The 21,706-nt window shown below is 61.3% G+C and overlaps 2 protein-coding genes across 4 annotated transcripts in view; one reads left to right on the top strand and one right to left on the bottom strand.

Annotated features, from left to right (window-relative positions):
* Nucleotides 1-261, bottom strand: part of pih1d2 (PIH1 domain containing 2) — a gene marked incomplete at its 3' end in the record, with an annotated part of 29,548 nt that extends 29,287 nt beyond the window's left edge. Inside the window, exon 1 of the mRNA XM_063038184.1 lies at nt 128-261. The remainder of the gene's footprint in view (nt 1-127) is intronic.
* A 233-nt stretch (nt 262-494) lies between these two features.
* Nucleotides 495-21,706, top strand: part of nkapd1 (NKAP domain containing 1) — a 67,015-nt gene continuing 45,803 nt past the window's right edge. Inside the window, exon 1 of one of the 3 annotated variants that reach the window (XM_063038292.1) lies at nt 495-559. The gene's annotated coding sequence lies outside the window, so the exon portion shown is untranslated. Of the gene's footprint in view, nt 560-592; nt 757-21,706 lie in introns of those variants that run through there. The other 2 variants (XM_063038293.1, XM_063038291.1) reach the window with 2 other exon arrangements.

Raw genomic sequence — 21,706 nt, 5'->3', positions numbered from 1 at the left:
GAACTGATTCTGAATGGGCAGTACGAGGACCAATCAGAACACCGACACACAATTCTAATCCAATGGGAAACGCCGTCCGCTGGCAATGGGTTTCTGTTAATTGCCCACAAACAACGAAATGACGCACCTGTGAAGCGGAGTCAGGCAGATGCGGAGGCCGCGGAAGAGGATCGGGGCCGGGTGAGGCACCGCTACCGGAGGCCGGGGCTGGGAGCGAAGCTCGGGCCGTGGAGTCGGAGCCGAGGTGACACCGCCAGGCCGACAAACCGCGGTTACCCCTGGCGACCGGACCGACACCGGAAGCACCCTCCGACCCGGAAGCCGTCCCTTGCCACTCCACTCCCCCGGTGCAACAGAAGTTAAACTTGTGCCGCAGGTCGAGGAAATGTCGGCAATGGCGAGGTGCGGGTGTTCGTAAAGAGAGTTTGGCGACGGACAGGTCCGTAATGAGGGGCCGCCAGAGGGACCGCGCACCTTACCACTGAAAATCAATGAACAGAGGTTCCGGGGGTGAAGGAGCGAGCGGCGGGGCCTGACTCTGAAAAGCAACCGGTAACCGGTGAGTCCTCCCGGAGGGACTGAGGGCGAGAGGATCCCGGGGTGGGGGGTGGAACGGAAGAGGGTTCGGGGATCGAGGCCCGGAACGAAGGCAACCTGTTGCTCCGCGACCCGGAGCGGTGAGGCGGCGGCGCCGAGGGCTTCCGGTCAGGAGCGATCGGGTCGGGAGGAGAACGGACGGGCCGGTCGGCCGGGCAGGTAAAACCCCGGCGGCTGGGGATGGGGGGCCGGGAGCGTGGGGGTGGGGGTGGGGGTGGGGGTGGGGAATCGGGGGGAAAAGGAGGCCGAGAGCCCCGCCTACAATGCACAGCAAGATCCCAGTAGAGGATGTCAACCAGGGGTCCCATCCCCCTCTCCCTTCCCCCGTCACCCCCTCTCCCTTCCCCCGTCACCCCCTCTCCCTTCCCCCGTCACCCCCTCTCCCTTCCCCCGTCACCCCCTCTCCCTTCCCCCGTCACCCCCTCTCCCTTCCCCCGTCACCCCCTCTCCCTTCCCCCCGTCACCCCCTCTCCCTTCCCCCGTCACCCCCTCTCCCTTCCCCCGTCACCCCCTCTCCCTTCCCCCGTCACCCCCTCTCCCTTCCCCCCGTCACCCCCTCTCCCTTCCCCGTCACCCCCTCTCCCTTCCCCCGTCACCCCCTCTCCCTTCCCCCGTCACCCCCTCTCCCTTCCCCCCGTCACCCCCTCTCCCTTCCCCGTCACCCCCTCTCCCTTCCCCCGTCACACCCTCTCCCTTCCCCCGTCACACCCTCTCCCTTCCCCCGTCACCCCCTCTCCCTTCCCCCGTCACCCCCTCTCCCTTCCCCGTCACACCCTCTGTCCCTTCCCCCTGTCACACCCTCTCCCTTCCCCGTCACTCCCTCTCCCTTCCCCCCGTCACCCCCTCTCCCTTCCCCCCGTCACCCCCTCTCCCTTCCCCCCGTCACCCCCTCTCCCTTCCCCCCGTCACCCCCTCTCCCTTCCCCGTCACCCCCTCTCCCTTCCCCCGTCACCCCCTCTCCCTTCCCCCGTCACCCCCTCTCCCTTCCCCCGTCACCCCCTCTCCCTTCCCCCCGTCCCGTCACCCCCTCTCCTTCCCCCTCACCCCCTCTCCCTTCCCCCGTCACCCCCTCTCCCTTCCCCCGTCACCCCCTCTCCCTTCCCCCGTCACCCCCTCTCCCTTCCCCCCGTCACCCCCTCTCCCTTCCCCCGTCACCCCCTCTCCCCCTTCCCCCGTCACACCCTCTCCCTTCCCCCGTCACACCCTCTCCCTTCCCCCGTCACACCCTCTCCCTTCCCCCGTCACCCCCTCTCCCTTCCCCCGTCACCCCCTCTCCCTTCCCCCGTCACCCCCTCTCCCTTCCCCCCGTCACCCCCTCTCCCTTCCCCCGTCACCCCCTCTCCCTTCACCCGTCACCCCCTCTCCCTTCCCCCGTCACCCCCTCTCCCTTCCCCCGTCACCCCCTCTCCCTTCCCCCGTCACCCCCTCTCCCTTCCCCCGTCACCCCCTCTCCCTTCCCCCGTCACCCCCTCTCCCTTCCCCCGTCACCCCCTCTCCCTTCCCCCGTCACCCCCTCTCCCTTCCCCCGTCACACCCTCTCCCTTCCCCCGTCACCCCCTCTCCCTTCCCCCGTCACACCCTCTCCCTTCCCCCGTCACCCCCTCTCCCTTCCCCCGTCACCCCCTCTCCCTTCCCCCGTCACCCCCTCTCCCTTCCCCCGTCACCCCCTCTCCCTTCCCCCGTCACCCCCTCTCCCTTCCCCCGTCACCCCCTCTCCCTTCCCCCGTCACCCCCTCTCCCTTCCCCCGTCACCCCCTCTCCCTTCCCCCGTCACCCCCTCTCCCTTCCCCCGTCACCCCCTCTCCCTTCCCCCGTCACCCCCTCTCCCTTCCCCCGTCACCCCCTCTCCCTTCCCCCGTCACCCCCTCTCCCTTCCCCCGTCACCCCCTCTCCCTTCCCCCGTCACCCCTCTCCCTTCCCCCGTCACCCCCTCTCCCTTCCCCCGTCACCCCCTCTCCCTTCCCCCGTCACCCCCTCTCCCTTCCCCCGTCACCCCCTCTCCCTTCCCCCGTCACCCCCTCTCCCTTCCCCCGTCACCCCCTCTCCCTTCCCCCGTCACCCCCTCTCCCTTCCCCCGTCACCCCCTCTCCCTTCCCCCGTCACCCCCTCTCTCCCTTCCCCCGTCACCCCCTCTCCCTTCCCCCGTCACCCCCTCTCCCTTCCCCCGTCACCCCCTCTCCCTTCCCCCGTCACCCCCTCTCCCTTCCCCCGTCACCCCCTCTCCCTTCCCCCGTCACCCCCTCTCTCCCTTCCCCCGTCACCCCCTCTCCCTTCCCCCGTCACCCCCTCTCCCTTCCCCCGTCACCCCTCTCCCTTCCCCCGTCACCCCTCTCCCTTCCCCGTCACCCCTCTCCCTTCCCCGTCACCCCCTCTCCCTTCCCCCGTCACCCCCTCTCCCTTCCCCCGTCACCCCCTCTCCCTTCCCCCGTCACCCCCTCTCCCTTCCCCCGTCACCCCCTCTCCCTTCCCCCGTCACCCCCTCTCCCTTCCCCGTCACCCCCTCTCCCTTCCCCCGTCACCCCCTCTCCCTTCCCCCGTCACCCCCTCTCCCTTCCCCCGTCACCCCCTCTCCCTTCCCCCGTCACCCCTCTCCCTTCCCCGTCACCCCCTCTCCCTTCCCCCGTCACCCCCTCTCCCTTCCCCCGTCACCCCCTCTCCCTTCCCCCGTCACCCCCTCTCCCCCTCTCCCTTCCCCCGTCACCCCCTCTCCCTTCCCCCGTCACCCCCTCTCCCTTCCCCCGTCACCCCCTCTCCCTTCCCCCGTCACCCCCTCTCCCTTCCCCCGTCACCCCCTCTCCCTTCCCCCGTCACCCCCTCTCCCTTCCCCCGTCACCCCCTCTCCCTTCCCCCGTCACCCCCTCTCCCTTCCCCCGTCACCCCCTCTCCCTTCCCCCGTCACCCCCTCTCCCTTCCCCCGTCACCCCCTCTCCCTTCCCCCGTCACCCCCTCTCCCTTCCCCCGTCACCCCCTCTCCCTTCCCCCGTCACCCCCTCTCCCTTCCCCCGTCACCCCCTCTCCCTTCCCCCGTCACCCCCTCTCCCTTCCCCCGTCACCCCCTCTCCCTTCCCCCGTCACCCCTTCTCCCTTCCCCCCGTCACCCCCTCTCCCTTCCCCCGTCACACCCTCTCTCCCTTCCCCCGTCACACCCTCTCTCCCTTCCCCCGTCACACCCTCTCCCTTCCCCCGTCACACCCTCTCCCTTCCCCCGTCACACCCTCTCCCTTCCCCCGTCACCCCCTCTCCCTTCCCCCGTCACCCCCTCTCCCTTCCCCCGTCACCCCCTCTCCCTTCCCCCGTCACCCCCTCTCCCTTCCCCCGTCACCCCCTCTCCCTTCCCCCGTCACCCCCTCTCCCTTCCCCCGTCACCCCCTCTCCCTTCCCCCGTCACCCCCTCTCCCTTCCCCCGTCACCCCCTCTCCCTTCCCCCCGTCACCCCCTCTCCCTTCCCCCCGTCACCCCCTCTCCCTTCCCCCCGTCACCCCCTCTCCCTTCCCCCGTCACCCCCTCTCCCTTCCCCCGTCACCCCCTCTCCCTTCCCCCGTCACCCCCTCTCCCTTCCCCCGTCACCCCCTCTCCCTTCCCCCGTCACCCCCTCTCCCTTCCCCCGTCACCCCCTCCCCTCCCCCGTCACCCCCTCTCCCTTCCCCCGTCACCCCCTCTCCCTTCCCCCGTCACCCCCTCTCCCTTCCCCGTCACCCCCTCTCCCTTCCCCCGTCACCCCCTCTCCCTTCCCCCGTCACCCCCTCTCCCTTCCCCCGTCACCCCCTCTCCCTTCCCCCGTCACCCCTCTCCCTTCCCCCGTCACCCCCTCTCCCTTCCCCCGTCACCCCCTCTCCCTTCCCCCGTCACCCCCTCTCCCTTCCCCCGTCACCCCCTCTCCCTTCCCCCGTCACCCCCTCTCCCTTCCCCCGTCACCCCCTCTCCCTTCCCCGTCACCCCTCTCCCTTCCCCCGTCACCCCCTCTCCCTTCCCCCGTCACCCCCTCTCCCTTCCCCCGTCACCCCCTCTCCCTTCCCCCGTCACCCCCTCTCCCTTCCCCCGTCACCCCCTCTCCCTTCCCCCGTCCCCCCCCTCTCCCTTCCCCCGTCACCCCCTCTCCCTTCCCCCGTCACCCCCTCTCCCTTCCCCCGTCACCCCCTCTCCCTTCCCCCGTCACCCCCTCTCCCTTCCCCCGTCACCCCCTCTCCCTTCCCCCGTCACCCCCTCTCCCTTCCCCCGTCACCCCCTCTCCCTTCCCCCGTCACACCCCCTCTCCCTTCCCCCGTCACCCCCTCTCCCTTCCCCCGTCACCCCCTCTCCCTTCCCCCGTCACACCCCCTCTCCCTTCCCCCCGTCACACCCTCTCTCCCTTCCCCCGTCACCCCCTCTCCCTTCCCCCGTCACCCCCTCTCCCTTCCCCCGTCACCCCCTCTCCCTTCCCCCGTCACCCCCTCTCCCTTCCCCCGTCACCCCCTCTCCCTTCCCCCGTCACCCCCTCTCCCTTCCCCCGTCACCCCCTCCCTCCCTCACCCCTCTCCCTTCCCCCGTCACCCCCTCTCCTTCCCCGTCACCCTCTCACCCCCTCTCCCTTCCCCCGTCACCCCCTCTCCCTTCCCCGTCACCCCTCTCCCTTCCCCGTCACCCCTTCCCCCCGTCACACCCCCTCTCCCTTCCCCCGTCACCCCCTCTCCCTTCCCCCGTCACCCCCTCTCCCTTCCCCCGTCACCCCCTCTCCCTTCCCCCGTCACCCCCTCTCCCTTACACGTTACCCCCTCTCCCTTCCCCCGTCACCCCCTCTCCCTTCCCCCGTCACCCCCTCTCCCTTCCCCCGTCACCCCTTCTCCCTTCCCCCGTCACCCCCTCTCCCTTCCCCCGTCACCCCCTCTCCCTTCCCCCGTCACCCCCTCTCCCTTCCCCCGTCACCCCCTCTCCCTTCCCCCGTCACCCCCTCTCCCTTCCCCCGTCACCCCCTCTCCCTTCCCCCGTCACCCCCTCTCCCTTCCCCCGTCACCCCCTCTCCCTTCCCCCGTCACCCCCTCTCCCTTCCCCCGTCACCCCCTCTCCCTTCCCCCGTCACCCCCTCTCCCTTCCCCCGTCACCCCCTCTCCCTTCCCCCCGTCACCCCCTCTCCCTTCCCCCCGTCACCCCCTCTCCCTTCCCCCGTCACCCCCTCTCCCTTCCCCCGTCACCCCCTCTCCCTTCCCCCGTCACCCCTCTCCCTTCCCCCGTCACCCCTCTCCCCCGTCACCCCCTCTCCCTTCCCCCGTCACCCCCTCTCCCTTCCCCCGTCACCCCCTCTCCCTTCCCCCGTCACCCCCTCTCCCTTCCCCCGTCACCCCCTCTCCCTTCCCCCGTCACCCCCTCTCCCTTCCCCCGTCACCCCCTCTCCCTTCCCCCGTCACCCCTCCCCTTCCCCCGTCACCCTCTCCCCCCGTCACCCCCTCTCCCTTCCCCCCGTCACCCCCTCTCCCTTCCCCCGTCACCCCCTCTCCCTTCCCCCGTCACCCCCTCTCCCTTCCCCCGTCACCCCCTCTCCCTTCCCCCGTCACCCCCTCTCCCTTCCCCCGTCACCCCCTCTCCCTTCCCCCGTCACCCCCTCTCCCTTCCCCCGTCACCCCCTCTCCCTTCCCCCGTCACCCCTCTCCCTCCCCGTCACCCCTCTCCCCCCCGTCACCCCCTCTCCCTTCCCCCGTCACCCCCTCTCCCTTCCCCCGTCACCCCTCTCCCTTCTCACCCCCTTCCCCCGTCACCCCCTTCTCCCTCCCCCCGTCACCCCCTCTCCCTTCCCCCGTCACCCCCTCTCCCTTCCCCCGTCACCCCCTCTCCCTTCCCCCGTCACCCCCTCTCCCTTCCCCCGTCACCCCCTCTCCCTTCCCCCGTCACCCCCTCTCCCTTCCCCCGTCACCCCCTCTCCCTTCCCCCGTCACCCCCTCTCCCTTCCCCGTCACACCCTCTCCCTTCCCCCCGTCACACCCTCTCCCTTCCCCCGTCACACCCTCTCCCTTCCCCCCGTCACACCCTCTCTCTTCTCCCCGTCACACCCTCTCCCTTCCCCCGTCACACCCTCTCTCCCTTCCCCGTCACACCCTCTCCCTTCCCCCGTCACACCCTCTCCCTTCCCCCGTCACACCCTCTCCCTTCCCCCGTCACACCCTCTCCCTTCCCCCGTCACACCCTCTCCCTTCCCCCGTCACACACTCTCCCTTCCAACCGTCACACACTCTCCCTTTCAACCGTCACACACTCTCCCTTCCCCCGTCACCCCCTCTCCCTTCCCTGTCACCCCCTCTCTCCCTTCCCCGTCACCCTATCTCCCTTCCCCCGTCACACCCTCTCCCTTCCCCCGTCACACCCTCTCCCTTCCCCCGTCACACCCTCTCCCTTCCCCCGTCACACCCCCTCCCTTCCCCCGTCACACCCTCTCCCTTCCCCCGTCACACCCTCTCCCTTCCCCCGTCACACCCCCTCCCTTCCCCCGTCACACCCTCTCCCTTCCCCCGTCACCCCCTCTCTCCCTTACCCCCCGTCACCCCCTCTCTCCCTTACCCCGTCACCCCCTCTCCCTTCCCCGTCACCCTCTCTCCCTTACCCTGTCTCCCTTCCCCCGTCACCCCCTCTCTCCCTCCCCCCGTCACCCACTCTCTCCCTCCCCCGTCACCCCCTCTCTCCCTTCCCCCGTCACCCCCTCTCTCCCTTACCCCCGTCACCCCCTCTCCCTTACCCCCGTCACTCCTTCTCCCTTACCCCGTCACACTCTCTTCCTTCCCCGTCACACCCTCTCCCTTACCCCCGTCACACCCTCTCTCCCTTCCCCCCGTCACCCCCCCTCCGTTCCCCCTGTCACCCCCCTCCCTTCCCCCTGTCACCCCCTCTCCCTTCCCCGTCACCCCCTCTCCATTACCCCCGTCAACCCCTCTCCCTTCCCCGTCACACTCTCTCTCCCTTCCCCCGTCACACCCTCTCCCTTCCCCCGTCACACCCTCTCCCCCTTCCCCGTCACACCCTCTCCCTTCCCCCCGTCACACCCTCTCCCTTCCCCCCGTCACACCCTCTCCCTTCCCCCCGTCACACCCTCTCCCTTCCCCCGTCACACCCTCTCCCTTCCCCCCGTCACACCCTCTCCCTTCCCCCCGTCACACCCTCTCCCTTCCCCCGTCACCCCCTCTCCCTTCCCCGTCACCCCCTCTCTCCCTTACCCCCGTCACCCCCTCTCCTTTCCCCGTCACCCCCTCTCCCTTCCCCGTCACACCCCCTCTCCCTTCCCCGTCACACCCCCTCTCCCTTCCCCCGTCACACCCCTCTCCCTTCCCCGTCACCCCCTCTCCCTTCCCCGTCACCCCCTCTCCCTTCCCCCCGTCACCCCTTCTCCCTTCCCCCGTCACCCCTTCTCCCTTCCCCCCATCACCCCCTCTCCCTTCCCCCGTCACCCCCTCTCCCTTCCCCCGTCACCCCGCTCTCCCTTCCCCCCGTCACCCCCTCTCCCTTCCCCCCGTCACCCCCTCTCCCTTCCCCCGTCACCCCCTCTCCCTTCCCCCGCGTCACCCCCTCTCCCTTCCCCCGTCACCCCCTCTCCCTTCCCCCGTCACCCCCTCTCCCTTCCCCCGTCACCCCCTCTCCCTTCCCCCGTCACCCCCTCTCCCTTCCCCCGTCACCCCCTCTCCCTTCCCCGTCACCCCCTCTCCCTTCCCCCGTCACCCCCTCTCCCTTCCCCCGTCACCCCCTCTCCCTTCCCCGTCACCCCCTCTCTCCCTTCCCCCGTCACCCCCTCTCTCCCTTCCCCCGTCACCCCCTCTCTCCCTTCCCCCGTCACACCCTCTCCCTTCCCCCGTCACACCCTCTCCCTTCCCCCCGTCACCCCCTCTCCCTTCCCCCGTCACCACCTCTCCCTTCCCCCGTCACCCCCTCTCCCTTCCCCCGTCACCCCCTCTCCCTTCCCCGTCACACCCTCTCCCTTCCCCCCGTCACACCCTCTCCCTTCCCCCGTCACACACTCTCCCTTCCCCCCGTCACACACTCTCCCTTCCCCCGTCACACACTCTCCCTTCCAACCGTCACACACTCTCCCTTCCAACCGTCACACCCTCTCCCTTCCCCCGTCACCCCCTCTCCCTTCCCCGTCACACCCTCTCCCTTCCCCCGTCAGACCCCTCCCTTCCCCCGTCAGACCCCTCCCTTCCCCCGTCACACCCTCTCCCTTCCCCCGTCACCCCCTCTCTCCCTTCCCCCCGTCACCCCCTCTCCCTTCCCCGTCACCCTCTCTCCCTTCCCCCGTCTCCCTTCCCCCGTCACCCCCTCTCTCCCTTCCCCCGTCACACCCCCTCTCCCTTCCCCCGTCACCCCCTCTCCCTTCCCCCGTCACCCCCTCTCCCTTCCCCCGTCACCCCTTCTCCCTTCCCCCGTCACCCCTTCTCCCTTCCCCCGTCACCCCCTCTCCCTTCCCCCCGTCACACCCTCTCCCTTCCCCCGTCACCCCCTCTCCCTTCCCCCGTCACTCCCTCTCCTTTCCCCCCGTCACCCCCTCTCCCTTACACGTTACCCCCTCTCCCTTCCCCCGTCACCCCTTCTCCCTCCCCCCGTCACCCCTTCTCCCTCCCCCCGTCACCCCTTCTCACTTCCCCGTCACCCCTTCTCACTTCCCCCCGTCACCCCCTCTCCCTTCCCCCCGTCACCCCCTCTCCCTTCCCCCGTCACCCCCTCTCCCTTCCCCCGTCACCCCCTCTCCCTTCCCCCGTCACCCCCTCTCCCTTCCCCCGTCACCCCCTCTCCCTTCCCCCGTCACCCCCTCTCCCTTCCCCCCGTCACCCCCTCTCCCTTCCCCCGTCACCCCCTCTCCCTTCCCCCGTCACCCCCTCTCCCTTCCCCCTGTCACCCCCTCTCCCTTCCCCACCGTCACCCCCTCTCCCTTCCCCCGTCACCCCCTCTCCCTTCCCCCGTCACCCCCTCTCCCTTCCCCCGTCACCCCCTCTCCCTTCCCCCGTCACCCCCTCTCCCTTCCCCCGTCACACCCTCTCCTTTCTGCCGTCACACCCTCTCCCTTCTCCCGTCGCACACTCTCCCTTCCAACCGTCACACCCTCTCCCTTCCCCCGTCACCCCCTCTCCCTTCCCCCGTCACCCCCTCTCCCTTCCCCGTCACCCCTCTCTCCTTCCCCGTCACACCCTCTCCCTTCCCCCGTCACACCCTCTCCCTTCCCCCGTCACACCCTCTCCCTTCCCCCGTCACACCCTCTCCCTTCCCCCCGTCACACCCTCTCTCCCTTCCCCCCGTCACACCCTCTCCCTTCCCCCGTCACACCCTCTCTCCCTTCCCCCTGTCACACCCTCTCCCTTCCCCCCGTCACACCCTCTCCCTTCCCCCGTCACACCCTCTCCCTTCCCCCGTCACACACTCTCCCTTCCAACCGTCACACACTCTCCCTTTCAACCGTCACACACTCTCCCTTCCCCCGTCACCCCCTCTCCCTTCCCCGTCACCCCCTCTCTCCCTTCCCCGTCACCCTATCTCCCTTACCCCGTCACACCCTCTCCCTTCCCCGTCACACCCTCTCCCTTCCCCGTCACACCCTCTCCCTTCCCCCGTCACACCCTCTCCCTTCCCCCGTCACCCCCTCTCCCTTCCCCCGTCACACCCCCTCCCTTCCCCCGTCACACCCTCTCCCTTCCCCCGTCACCCCCTCTCTCCCTTACCCCCCGTCACCCCCTCTCTCCCTTCCCCGTCACCCCCTCTCTCCCTTCCCCCGTCACCCCCTCTCCCTTACCCCGTCACCCCCTCTCCCTTCCCCCGTCACCCCTCTCTCCCTTCCCCCCGTCACCCCCTCTCCCTTCCCCCGTCACCCCCTCTCTCCCTTCCCCCCGTCACCCCCTCTCCCTTCCCCCCCGTCACCCCCTCTCCCTTCCCCCGCGTCACCCCCTCTCCCTTCCCCCGTCACCCCCTCTCCCTTCCCCCGTCACCCCCTCTCCCTTCCCCCGTCACCCCCTCTCCCTTCCCCCGTCACCCCCTCTCCCTTCCCCCGTCACCCCCTCTCCCTTCCCCCGTCACCCCGCCTCTCCCTTCCCCCGTCACCCCCTCTCCCTTCCCCGTCACCCCCTCTCCCTTCCCCCGTCACCCCCTCTCCCTTCCCCGTCACCCCCCTCTCCCTTCCCCCGTCACCCCCTCTCCCTTCCCCCGTCACCCCCTCTCCCTTCCCCCGTCACCCCCTCTCCCTTCCCCCCGTCACCCCCTCTCCCTTCCCCCGTCACCCCCTCTCTCCCTTCCCCCGTCACCCCCTCTCTCCCTTCCCCCGTCACCCCCTCTCTCCCTCCCCGGTCACCCCCTCTCCCTTCCCCCGTCACCCCCTCTCCCTCCCCCGTCACCCCCTCTCTCCCTTCCCCCGTCACCCCCTCTCCCTTACCCCCGTCACACCCTCTCCCTTCCCCCGTCACACCCTCTCCCTTCCCCGTCACACCCTCTCCCTTCCCCCCGTCACACCCTCTCCCTTCCCCCCGTCACACCCCCTCCCTTCCCCCGTCACACCCCCTCCCTTCCCCCGTCACACCCTCTCCCTTCCCCCGTCACACCCCTCTCTCCCTTACCCCCCGTCACCCCCTCTCTCCCTTACCCCGTCACCCCCTCTCCCTTCCCCGTCACCCTCTCTCCCTTACCCCCGTCACACCCTCTCCCTTCCCCGTCACACCCTCTCCCTTCCCCGTCACACCCCCTCCCTTCCCCCGTCACACCCCCTCCCTTCCCCCGTCACCCCCTCTCTCCCTTACCCCCCGTCACCCCCTCTCTGCCTTACCCCGTCACCCTCTCTCCCTTACCCCGTCTCCCTCCCCCGTCACCCCCTCTCTCCCTTACCCCCGTCACTCCCTCTCTCCCTTACCCCCGTCACTCCCTCTCCCTTACCCCCGTCACTCCCTCTCCCTTACCCCCGTCACACCCTCTCCCTTCCCCGTCACACCCTCTCCCTTACCCCCGTCACACCCTCTCTCCCTTCCCCCATCACCCCCCCCTCCGTTCCCCCTGTCACCCCCCTCCGTTCCCCCTGTCACCCCCTCTCCCTTCCCCGTCACCCCCTCTCCCTTCCCCGTCACACCCTCTCTCCCTTCCCCCGTCACACCCTCTCTCCCTTCCCCCGTCACACCCCTCTCCCTTCCCCGTCACACCCTCTCCCCCTTCCCCGTCACACCCTCTCTCCCTTCCCCGTCACACCCTCTCCCTTCCCCGTCACCCCCTCTCCCCCTTCCCTCATCACACCCTCTCCCTTCCCCGTCACACCCTCTCCCTTCCCCCGTCACACCCTCTCCCTTCCCCGTCACCTGCTCTCCCTTCCCCCATCACCTGCTCTCTCCCTTCCCCGTCACCCCCTTCCCCCCGTCACCCCTCTCTCCCTTCCCCGTCACACCCTCTCCCTTCCCCCGTCACACCCTCTCCCTTCCCCCCGTCACCCCCTCTCCCTTCCCCGTCACACCCTCTCCCTTCCCCCGTCACACCCTCTCCCTTCCCCCGTCACACCCTCTCCCTTCCCCCGTCACCCCCTCTCTCCCTTCCCCCGTCAACCCCTCTTTCCCTTCCCCCGTCAACCCCTCTCTCCCTTCCCCCGTCAACCCCTCTCCCTTCCCCGTCACACCCTCTCTCCCTTCCCCCTCTCCCATTCCCCCTCTCCCATTCCCCCTCTCCCATTCCCCCCTCCCTTCCCCCATCACCCCCTCTCCCATCTCCTTCCCCCCTCTCCCATCTCCTTCCCCCCTCTCCCTTCCCCCGTCGCCCTGCGTCCCGTTCCCCCTCTCCCTTCCCCCGTCACCCTCTCTCTTCCCTCGTCACCCTGGGTCCCGTCCCCGTCTCTCTTCCCCCATCCGCTTGGGGTTCTGTCCCTCTCTCTCCCTCTGGACTCCCCCTGTCACCTGGGTTCTGTCCCTCTCTCTCCCAGGGTCGACTCTCCCATCTGCCTGGGTTCCTGTTTCCTCTCTCCTTCCTTTCCCTGTGAGGTGGGAGCCGAGACCGGGAGCTCACCCCCTCCCCACCCGCCTCCCCCCGCAACCCCTGGCGGGAGGTGAGGAAGCTCTGCTCTGGACACACACACGTACACAGCCCGGTAGCCTGCTCTAAAATCAGCAGGCACACTGCCTTCCGGAGGAATGGCAAGGCAGTCACCCTTTGTCAGCCCGTCGGAAATCACTGTGTTTTCCTTCATTGAAATTAAATATTTCAGTACAGTGGTTCAGGGTTGTCTGCACTAGACTGAACAGATAAAATGGTTTATTACGGTACTAGGTGCCGAGATACCATGAGAAGCTTGCCTTGCAGATCAGGTCGTTACACAGTGCATTGAGGTAGAACAAGGTAAAACAGTAACAGCATGCAGAATAAAGTGCAACAGCCCCAGAGAGAGTGCAGTGCAGGTATTCCGTTAAGGTACAAGATCACAGCGAGGTAGATTGTGAGGCCAAGAATCCATCTGATTGTACTGGCAAGACTGTTCGATCGCCTCAGAGCAGCAGGCCAGAATCTGTCGTGGTGCCTGCTTGCGGGCTTTCGTTACCTTCTGCCTGATGGATGAGAGGAGAAGGGGCAATGTCCGGGGCGGGTGCCGGCCGGTGTTGGATTATACTGGCTTCTTTAGTGAGGCAGCAACGGGATGTGCTCGGTCCCACTTGTGCCTTCGAGTGCCAGAGCTCTCGGCTCTCCTTCCCGCCGGCCTGTTAAATTTATGCACAGATAGAGAGTGGGTGTGGAGAGGATGTTTCCTATAATGGGGGAGTCTAGGACCAGAGGGTACAGATAGAGTGGATGTGGAGAAGATGTTTCCTATAATGGGGGAGTCTAGGACCAGAGGACACAGATAGAGTAGATGTGGAGAGGATGTTTGCTATAATGGGGGAGTCTAGGACCAGAGGACACAGATAGAGTGGGTGTGGAGAGGATGTTTCCTATAATGGGGGGAGTCTAGGACCAGAGGGCACAGATGAGTGGATGTGGAGAGGATGTTTCCTATAGTGGGGGAGTCTAGGACCAGAGGGCACAGATAGAGTGGATGTGGAGAGGATGTTTCCTGTAGTGGGGGACTCTAGGACCAGAGGGCACAGATAGAGTGGATGTGGAGAGGATGTTTCCTGTAGTGGGGGAGTCTAGGACCAAAGGACACAGATAGAGTGGGTGTGGAGAGGATGTTTCCTATAGTGGGGGGAGTCTAGGACCAGAGGACACAGATAGAGTGGATGTGGAGAGGATGTTTCCTGTAGCGGGGGAGTCTAGGACCAGAGGACACAGATAGAGTGGGTGTGGAGAGGATGTTTCCTACAGTGGGGGAGTCTAGGACCAGAGGGCTGAGCCCCAGAGTAGAGGGATGTCCTCTTAGAACAGAGAAGAGCAGGATTTTCTTCAGAGGGTGGAATTTGTTGCCACGGACGACTGTGGAGGCCAAGACATTGGGTGTCCTTAAAGTGGAGGTTAACAGGTTTTTGATCAGTCAGGGTGTCAAAGGTGACGGGGAGAAGACAGGATAATGGGGTTGAGAGGGATAGTAAATCAGCCGGGATGGAATAGCAGAACAGACTTGATGGACTTGGTCAGGGGTCCCCCATCTTTTTTGCACCGCGGACCGGTTTAATATTGACAATATTCTTGCGGACCGGCTGACCGGCGGCGTCGGCGGGGGCGGTGTGGTGGTGTTCAAGTGGGGTTGAACTCACCTCAGCGTGTCTTTTACAGTTAGGGTTGCCAACTTTCTCACTCCCAAACAAGGGACGAAAGTAGCAGTCAAATCCCGGGACACTTGTGTTTACCCCAGGAAAGACTACAATGACCATGAAGCTTTGTGCGGGCACTTGTGTGCGCTTGTGATGTGAGCATGTGCGTATGTGCCGATTTTTTTTTCCCCCCACAAATCGCTTTTGCCTTCATCTTCCTGACTATACTGTACATACGTTATTTCTATTTTATATAGGCTGTGTATTTATCATATCATTCCTGCTTTTACTATATGTTAGTGTTCTTCATTTTCAGTTTATGTGTTATTCGGTATGATTTGTTCGGTTATTTTTCAGGTCTGGGAACACTCAAAAACTTTTCCCGTATAAATTAATGATAATTGCTTCTTTGCTTCACACCATTTCGGCACGAAAGGTTTCATAGGAACGCTCTACCTTAGTGGGGGGAATACGGGACAAGAGCAGTCCCATGTGGGACAAACCAATTTAGCCCAATTTACGGGATGTCCCGGCTAATACGGGACAGTTGGCAACCCTGTGTTCAAGTTGAACAGTGCGTGACAGGGAATGAGGAAAGGTGCAGCTGACTCGTATCGTTTCCTCGCGGCCCGGTAGCACATGCTTTGTGGCCCGGTGGTTGGGGACCGCTGGACTAGGTGGCCTAATTCTGTTCCCATGCCTTATGGTTTTGTCCCTGAGTTGTGCTACCATCTCGTGTGTACGGATGTCTCTTTCTCCATCACTGCTACACGTTATCCTGCATTATTGTTCTACCTCACTGGACTGTGTAATGTGGGTGAACAATATGTTTTCATCTGTATAAATGGTATGTGAAACCAACTTTTTCAGTCAGTACGAGAAAATTTATTTTACCAGAGGGTGGCGAATTTGTGGAATTTGTTGCCACAGCCAACTGCGGAAGCCGGGGGTCGTTGGGTGCATTTAAAGCAGGGCTTGATCGGTTCCTGAGGCTCTCGAAGGCGCTGGTGAGACCTCACTTGGAGCACTGTGGGCAGTTTTGGTCTCCTTATTTAAGAAAGGATGTGCTGACGCTGGGGAGGGTACAGAGAAGATTCACTAGAATGATTCCGGGAATGAGAGGGTTAACATATGAGGAACGTTTGTCCGCTCTTGGACTGTATTCCTTGGAGTTTAGAAGAATGAGAGGAGACCTCATAGAAACATTTCGAATGTTGAAAGGCATGGACAGAGTGGATGTGGCAAAGTTGTTTCCCATGATGGGGGAGTCTAGTACGAGAGGGCATGACTTAAGGATTGAAGGGCACCCATTCAGAACAGAAATGCGAAGAAATTTTTTTAGCCAGAGGGTGGTGAATCTATGGAATTTGTTGCCACGGGCAGCAGTGGAGGCCAAGTCATTGGGTGTATTTAAGGCAGAGATTGATAGGTATCTGAGTAGCCAGGCCATCAAAGGTTATGGTGAGAAGGCGGGGGAGTGGGACTAAATGGGAGAATGGATCAGCTCATGATAAAATGGCGGAGCAGACTCGATGGGCCGAATGGCCGACGTCTGCTCCTTTGTCTCATGGTCTTGATTGGATACAGCATTAGAGGTTATGGGGAAGGACCCCGGAGAGTGGGGCTGAAGAGGGGGAGAAGGGGATCAGCTGGGGGAGCAGACTTGATGGGCCAGATGGCCTAATTCTGCTCCCATGCCTTACGGTCTGATCAAGGGCTTTGAGAGTTATGAAGAGCAGGATCTTTCGGGGTGTAATCTGTGGGTTACCTCCGTAGGCGCGAGCCAGTGGGACGATGGGGCTAAAAGATGAACCAGTATTGCTGCTGCTTAATCGTTGTCACATGTACCAAGTCGCAGCGAAAGGATTGTCGTGCATACCATTCATGCAGGTCGAAACATACTGTTGATGCGGATCAGATCGTTACACAGTGCGCTGAGGTAGAACGAGATAAGGCAAGAACGCAGAATAAAGAGTAACAGTTACAGAGAAAGTGCTGTAAACGACAGTGCAAGATCAGGGCAAGGTCACAGACTATTGGTCCGTAATCTGACAACAGTATAATACACGGGCACGATTGAGAGCATCCTGACTGGCTGCATCACTGCCTGGTACGGGAACTGTACCTCCCTCAATCGCAGGACTCTGCAGAGAGTGGTGCGGACAGCCCAGCGCGTCTGTAGATGTGAACTTCCCACGATTCAGGACATCTACAGAGACAGGTGTGTAAAAAGGATCATTGGGGACCCGAGTCACCCCAAACACAAACTGTTCCAGCTGCTACCATCCGGGAAACGGTACCGCAGCATAAAAGCCAGGACCAACAGGCTCCGGGACAGCTTCTTCCACCAGGCCATCAGGCTGACGAACTCACGCTGATTTGAGTGTATTTCTGTTACATTGACTGTTCTATTTATTATAAATGATTACAAGTGACTATAAATTGCACATTTAGACGGAGATGTAATGTAAAGATTTTTACTTCTCCTGTATGTGAAGGGTGTAAGAAATAAAGACAGTTCAGCTAAATTCAAAATGGAAGCTGTCCTGGAGCCTGGTGGGACATGCTTGTACCTTCTGCCTGCTGGCAGGGGGAGAAGGGAGAACGTCCAGGGGGTCGGGGGGTGCTTTACTGAGGCAGTGAGATGTGTAGGCAGAGCTGCAGAGGGGGAGGATGGTGAAGTGCAGAACTAATTTTTTTTTAAGCCACTTACGGTGGGATAACACTTTCATCCCAGAAGTGAGTCTCTTCCTCACGGTCTCCAATGAGAGTACTGAACAAGGGGTAATCAGCAAGCTGCTGGAAATCCAAAGCAACACACACACACACACACACACACACACACAAAATGGTGGAGGAACTCAGCAGGCCAGGCGGCATCCATGGAAAAGAGTACAGCCGACGTTTTGGGCCGAGACCCTTCTTTGAAAAGGGATGGATAAGATAGAAATCGGAAAGTTGTTTCCATTGGCAGGTGAGACTGGTACTAGGAGACATTGCCTCAAGATTCAGGGGAGAAGATTTAGGACGGAGATGAGGAGAAACTCTTTTCCCCAGAAGAGTGGTGAATCTGTGGAATTCTCTGCCCAGGGAAGCAATGGAGGCTTCTTCACTAAATATATTGGTTTTGACATAGTAGGGGAATTAGGGGTTATGGGGAAAAGACAGGTAGATGGAGCTGAGTTCACGGACAGATCAGCCGTGATCTTATTGAATGGCGGGGCAGGCTCAATGGGCTGGATGGCCGACTCCTGCTCCTATTTCTTATGTTCCTATCAGTACTCAATAACAGTATATCTCCCTTTTAATAAGGGGGCCAGAACTACGCAGTTGTGGCTGCATTGGCGTCTTGTACAGTTGTAACGGTACTTCCATTTTCTACATTAGCCCTCCTGCAGTGATGGTCCAAAGTGCCCCCTGCCTTCCAAACTCTTGCTGCCGCCACCGGCTAAGTTACCGTGATTTGGTCCACAAGAACCCCTCGATCCCCTGGTCTACGCCTTTCTCCCTGAAGGTAACCTGTCTGCCCTTTCGACTCTTGATAAAGAGCACGATGTCACAGCTCCATTCGCCCGGGATTTTACTCAGCTTCCTGATGTTCCGGGTCGCCCCGTCCCAGGGTCCTGATACCCGCGGTTTCCATGATCTCGGGTGTCTTGTACCCTGCCTCCTCCCAGCGCTTTGGCACATGAATTGTTCATCTGTCTGGTTTTTCATAAATTCCACTGTACCTTTCTCTTCTGTAAACGCCCACAGGAAAAATCTATCTCCGGGTAGTATATACGTAACTTTGATAACAAATTTTACTTTGAACGTGTCCTTCCATATAAATGGTAAGAAACTGGGGACAACCTACTGACGAAGGGTCCCCGACTGATCTCCCTTTTTACGGGTGCCGCACGGCCTGCTGACTGCTTCCCTCGCCTCTGTTTGTTTTTTTTTAGCTTCCGATCCGATCGAGCGGTTGCGTTTGTTTCCGATCCCCGCTGGAGGGGGATGCCGCGCTAACGCAGCAGTTAGTGCGACTGGAAATTATTTCGGCCCGGGACGCTTGGCGATGTTTGTGCATTCTCTCCCTGTGACCGTGCAGGTTTCAATAGACAATAGGTGCAGGAGTAGGCCATTCAGCCCTTCGAGCCAGCACCACCATTCACTGTGATCACAGCTGATCGTCCACAATCAGTACCCCGTTCCTGCCTTCTCCCCATATCCCTTCACTCCGTTAACATTAAGAGCTTTATCTAACTCTTTCTTGAAAGAATCCAGAGAATTGTCCTCCACTGCCTTCTGAGGCAGAGCATTCCACAGATCCACAACTCTGTGTGAAAAAGTTTTTCCTCAACTCCATTCTAAATGCCCCCCCCCCTTATTCGTAAACTGTGGCCTCTGGTTCTGGACTCCCCCAACATCGGGAGCATGTTTCCTGCCTCTAGCGTGTCCAATCCCTTAATAACCTTGTATGTTTCAATCAGATCCCCTATCATCCTTCTAAATTCCAGAGTATACAAGCCCAGTCGCTCCAATCTTTCAACATATTACAGTCCCGCTATCCTGGGAATTAACCTTGTGAACCTACGCTGCACTCCCTCAATAGCAAGAATGTCCTTCCTCAAATTTGGAGACCAAAACTGCACACAATACTCCAGGTGTGGTCTCACCAGGGCCCTATACAACTGCAGAGGGACCTCTTTGCTCCTATACTCAACTCCCCTTGTTAGGGCCAGCATGCCATTAGCTTTCTTCACTGCCTGCTGTACCTGCATGCTTACTTTCAGTGACTGATGAACAAGGACACCTCGATCTCGTTCCTAACTTGACACCATTCAGATAGTAATCTGCGTTCCTGTTCTTGCCACCAAAGTGGATAACCTCACATTTATCCACATTAAACTGCATCTGCCATGCATCTGCCCACTCACCCAACCCGTCCAAGTCGTCCTGCATTATCACGATATCCTCCGCACATTTCACGTTCCCTCCGGGCGCTGTGGTTTCCTCCCACAGTCCGAAGACGTACTGGTTGGTCATTGTAAATTGCCTCGTGATTAGGCTGGGGTAAAGTACTTGGGTTGCTGGGTGGTTTGGCTCCACACTGTGTCTCTGTATAAAAAGATAAAGTGCTTCCCTGGTATCCTCTGATTGAATGCCTTTAGAAGATCCAAATACGGTATGTCTCCAGGTGCTCCCCTATTGCCTCTTCCCTTTTACTCCCCCCCCCCCAAAAAAACTCTAGCGGACTTGCCTGTCATGAAACCACATCTCATAAAAGCCCACCTTTTCGCTCTGTTGTCTTCCCCTCCCGCCCCTTCCAGTCCTGAAGGCGGGTCTTGGGCCGAAACATCGATTGTTTACTCATTTAGCATCTTGTGTGGGCACGTGGCCAAGTGGTTAAGGCATTCAACTAGCGATCTGAAGGTCGTGAGTTTGAGCCCCAGCCGAGAGAACGTGTTGTGTCCCTGAGCAAGGCACCTAACCACACATTGCTCTGCGACGACACTGGTGCCAAGCTGTATGAGTCCTAATACCCTTCCCTTGGACAACATTGGTGTCATGGAGAGGGGAGACTTGCAGCATGGGTAACTGCTGGTCTTCCATACAACCTTGCCCAGGCCTGCGCCCTGGAGAGTGAAGACTTTCCAGGTGCAGATCCATGGTCTCGCAAGACTAACGGATGCCTTAAAAAATAGCATCTTGTGTGTGCTGCTTTGGAATTCCAGCGTCTGCAGACTTACTCCAACCTCGCTAGATGATCAACTGTTTCTGTCACCTTCTCTTTGGCTCCTTGAGCCATGAGCCCCATCTCTGGTTTTTCCAATCCACTCATCCCTCCAGAACTCGTCAAATTCTTTTTTTGCAAACTAAATGATGTCTCCACACTTTCTCTGCGGCTAAATTCCTTTGAAGCCCCTCTATCACAGGGCATTGGCGCCCGGCACCCGTGTGCCTTTAGTCTCAGTTTCCCCTTGTGACACAGTGATTGTTACGAGTTCCTCCGCATGTTCAAAAGCATCGGCAGTCTTTGTGAAATGCTGTGGTTAAGAATGCTACTGCTATGTAGTTGACATTTTTATTTTCACAGTTTCTAATTGTATCGGGTCCTGTTTTGGCTTTGGCTAAAGGTAAGGAGCCATGTTGTCCAACTTAGGAAGATTGTGTCAGCCATTTTGGGGTTGGCTTGGTACGAGTTGTAACTTTCTACCCAGTGGGATTGGATGTAAGATTTGAGAGCACTGGATGGGATCAAATTTCTGAAGGGCAGTAGTCTGGTTTGGGTTTTTTTTTTGGGAGGGGGGAGCAGAGCACTAGGGGAAAGCTGCCTGAAGGACAGACCCCGTTGTGAGAAGGGCTTTGTACAACAATACGCTCCCCGACTGCATCAGAAACGAGCTCCAATGTTTATGTGCACATCGGGCTGGTTTAACGGTGATGGGCCCCTTTTATCTTCCTTTTCCTTTTCCAATCAACGGATTGTTAAAGTTGAAATGTCTGTAAACGTAGACCCACTTTTGAGTTTATGCTGGCATTTTCGGGCGGACAGTAGCCGTGGCGTGGGGCAGTGCTTACACGGCGCTCTCTACAGTCAATAGGAGCATCCCGCTTTCCTGTCTGGTTGAATCCCGAGTCGTGCTGACGCTAAACTTACTGTGTATCGTTTATGAAAGCTGGCCTTCTCGCTGCTGAGTTGCCTGGCTGTTAGCGGAGCCGGTTAAAAAGCTGAGTCCGTGTACCATCCCCGACGTGGGACTTGCATCCGGGAACATTTGCCCCGCCCGCCGCTGCGGAAACTGATGCAAAATCTTGTCTGCCGGTTTCACTGCCCGGCCGCCTCACGCTTGCTTTAACCCATCCTCTTTCTTTTTCTTTCCCCCGTATCCACTTTCCAAGAACTTCCTGTCCAGCACAGTACAGACCATCGTGCTGTGCCGATGTTTTAACCTGCCCTGAGATCGATCTAACCCTTCCCTCCTACAGAGCCCTCCGTTTTTCTCCGATCTTAAGAGTTTCTTACATTCCGCTAATGTACCTACCCTTACCACCATCCCTGGCAGGGCGTTCCGCACACCCACCACTCTCTGTGTAACCTCTCTGTACTTTCAAGATCCAAGATTGTTGATTACCAAGTGTAAGTGAGAACAAAAATGACTGTTACTTTGATTTCCGCCGTTCCCTTTATAAATTGTGTCGTTCCCCCCACCCCTGGGTATTTTGTTATTTCTGCTCTGGGGAGAAACCTCTGTCTGGGCCGTTTGTTATGTTGTAAGAGTTGCCTCTTGCAGCAGTGACCAGCGAGGCACAGAGGAATCCTTTATCGTTTAAACTAACAAGTGTGTTAATTCATACACCAAATGTCTTGTGTGCGCACCCACTAAGTATCCCTGACTCTCCTGAACAGCAAAGGTATTACCCGGGCAAAGGAGTGTACGTCGGCTAGGCAATCCTCTGTCAACAACAGGAATTCTGCA

Source organism: Mobula hypostoma, chromosome X2, assembly GCF_963921235.1.
Source record: "Mobula hypostoma chromosome X2, sMobHyp1.1, whole genome shotgun sequence".
NCBI classification, from domain to species: Eukaryota; Metazoa; Chordata; class Chondrichthyes; order Myliobatiformes; family Myliobatidae; genus Mobula; species Mobula hypostoma.
The sequence above is the reverse complement of the archived record's forward strand: the minus strand, read 5'-3'. Positions and strand labels throughout refer to the sequence as shown.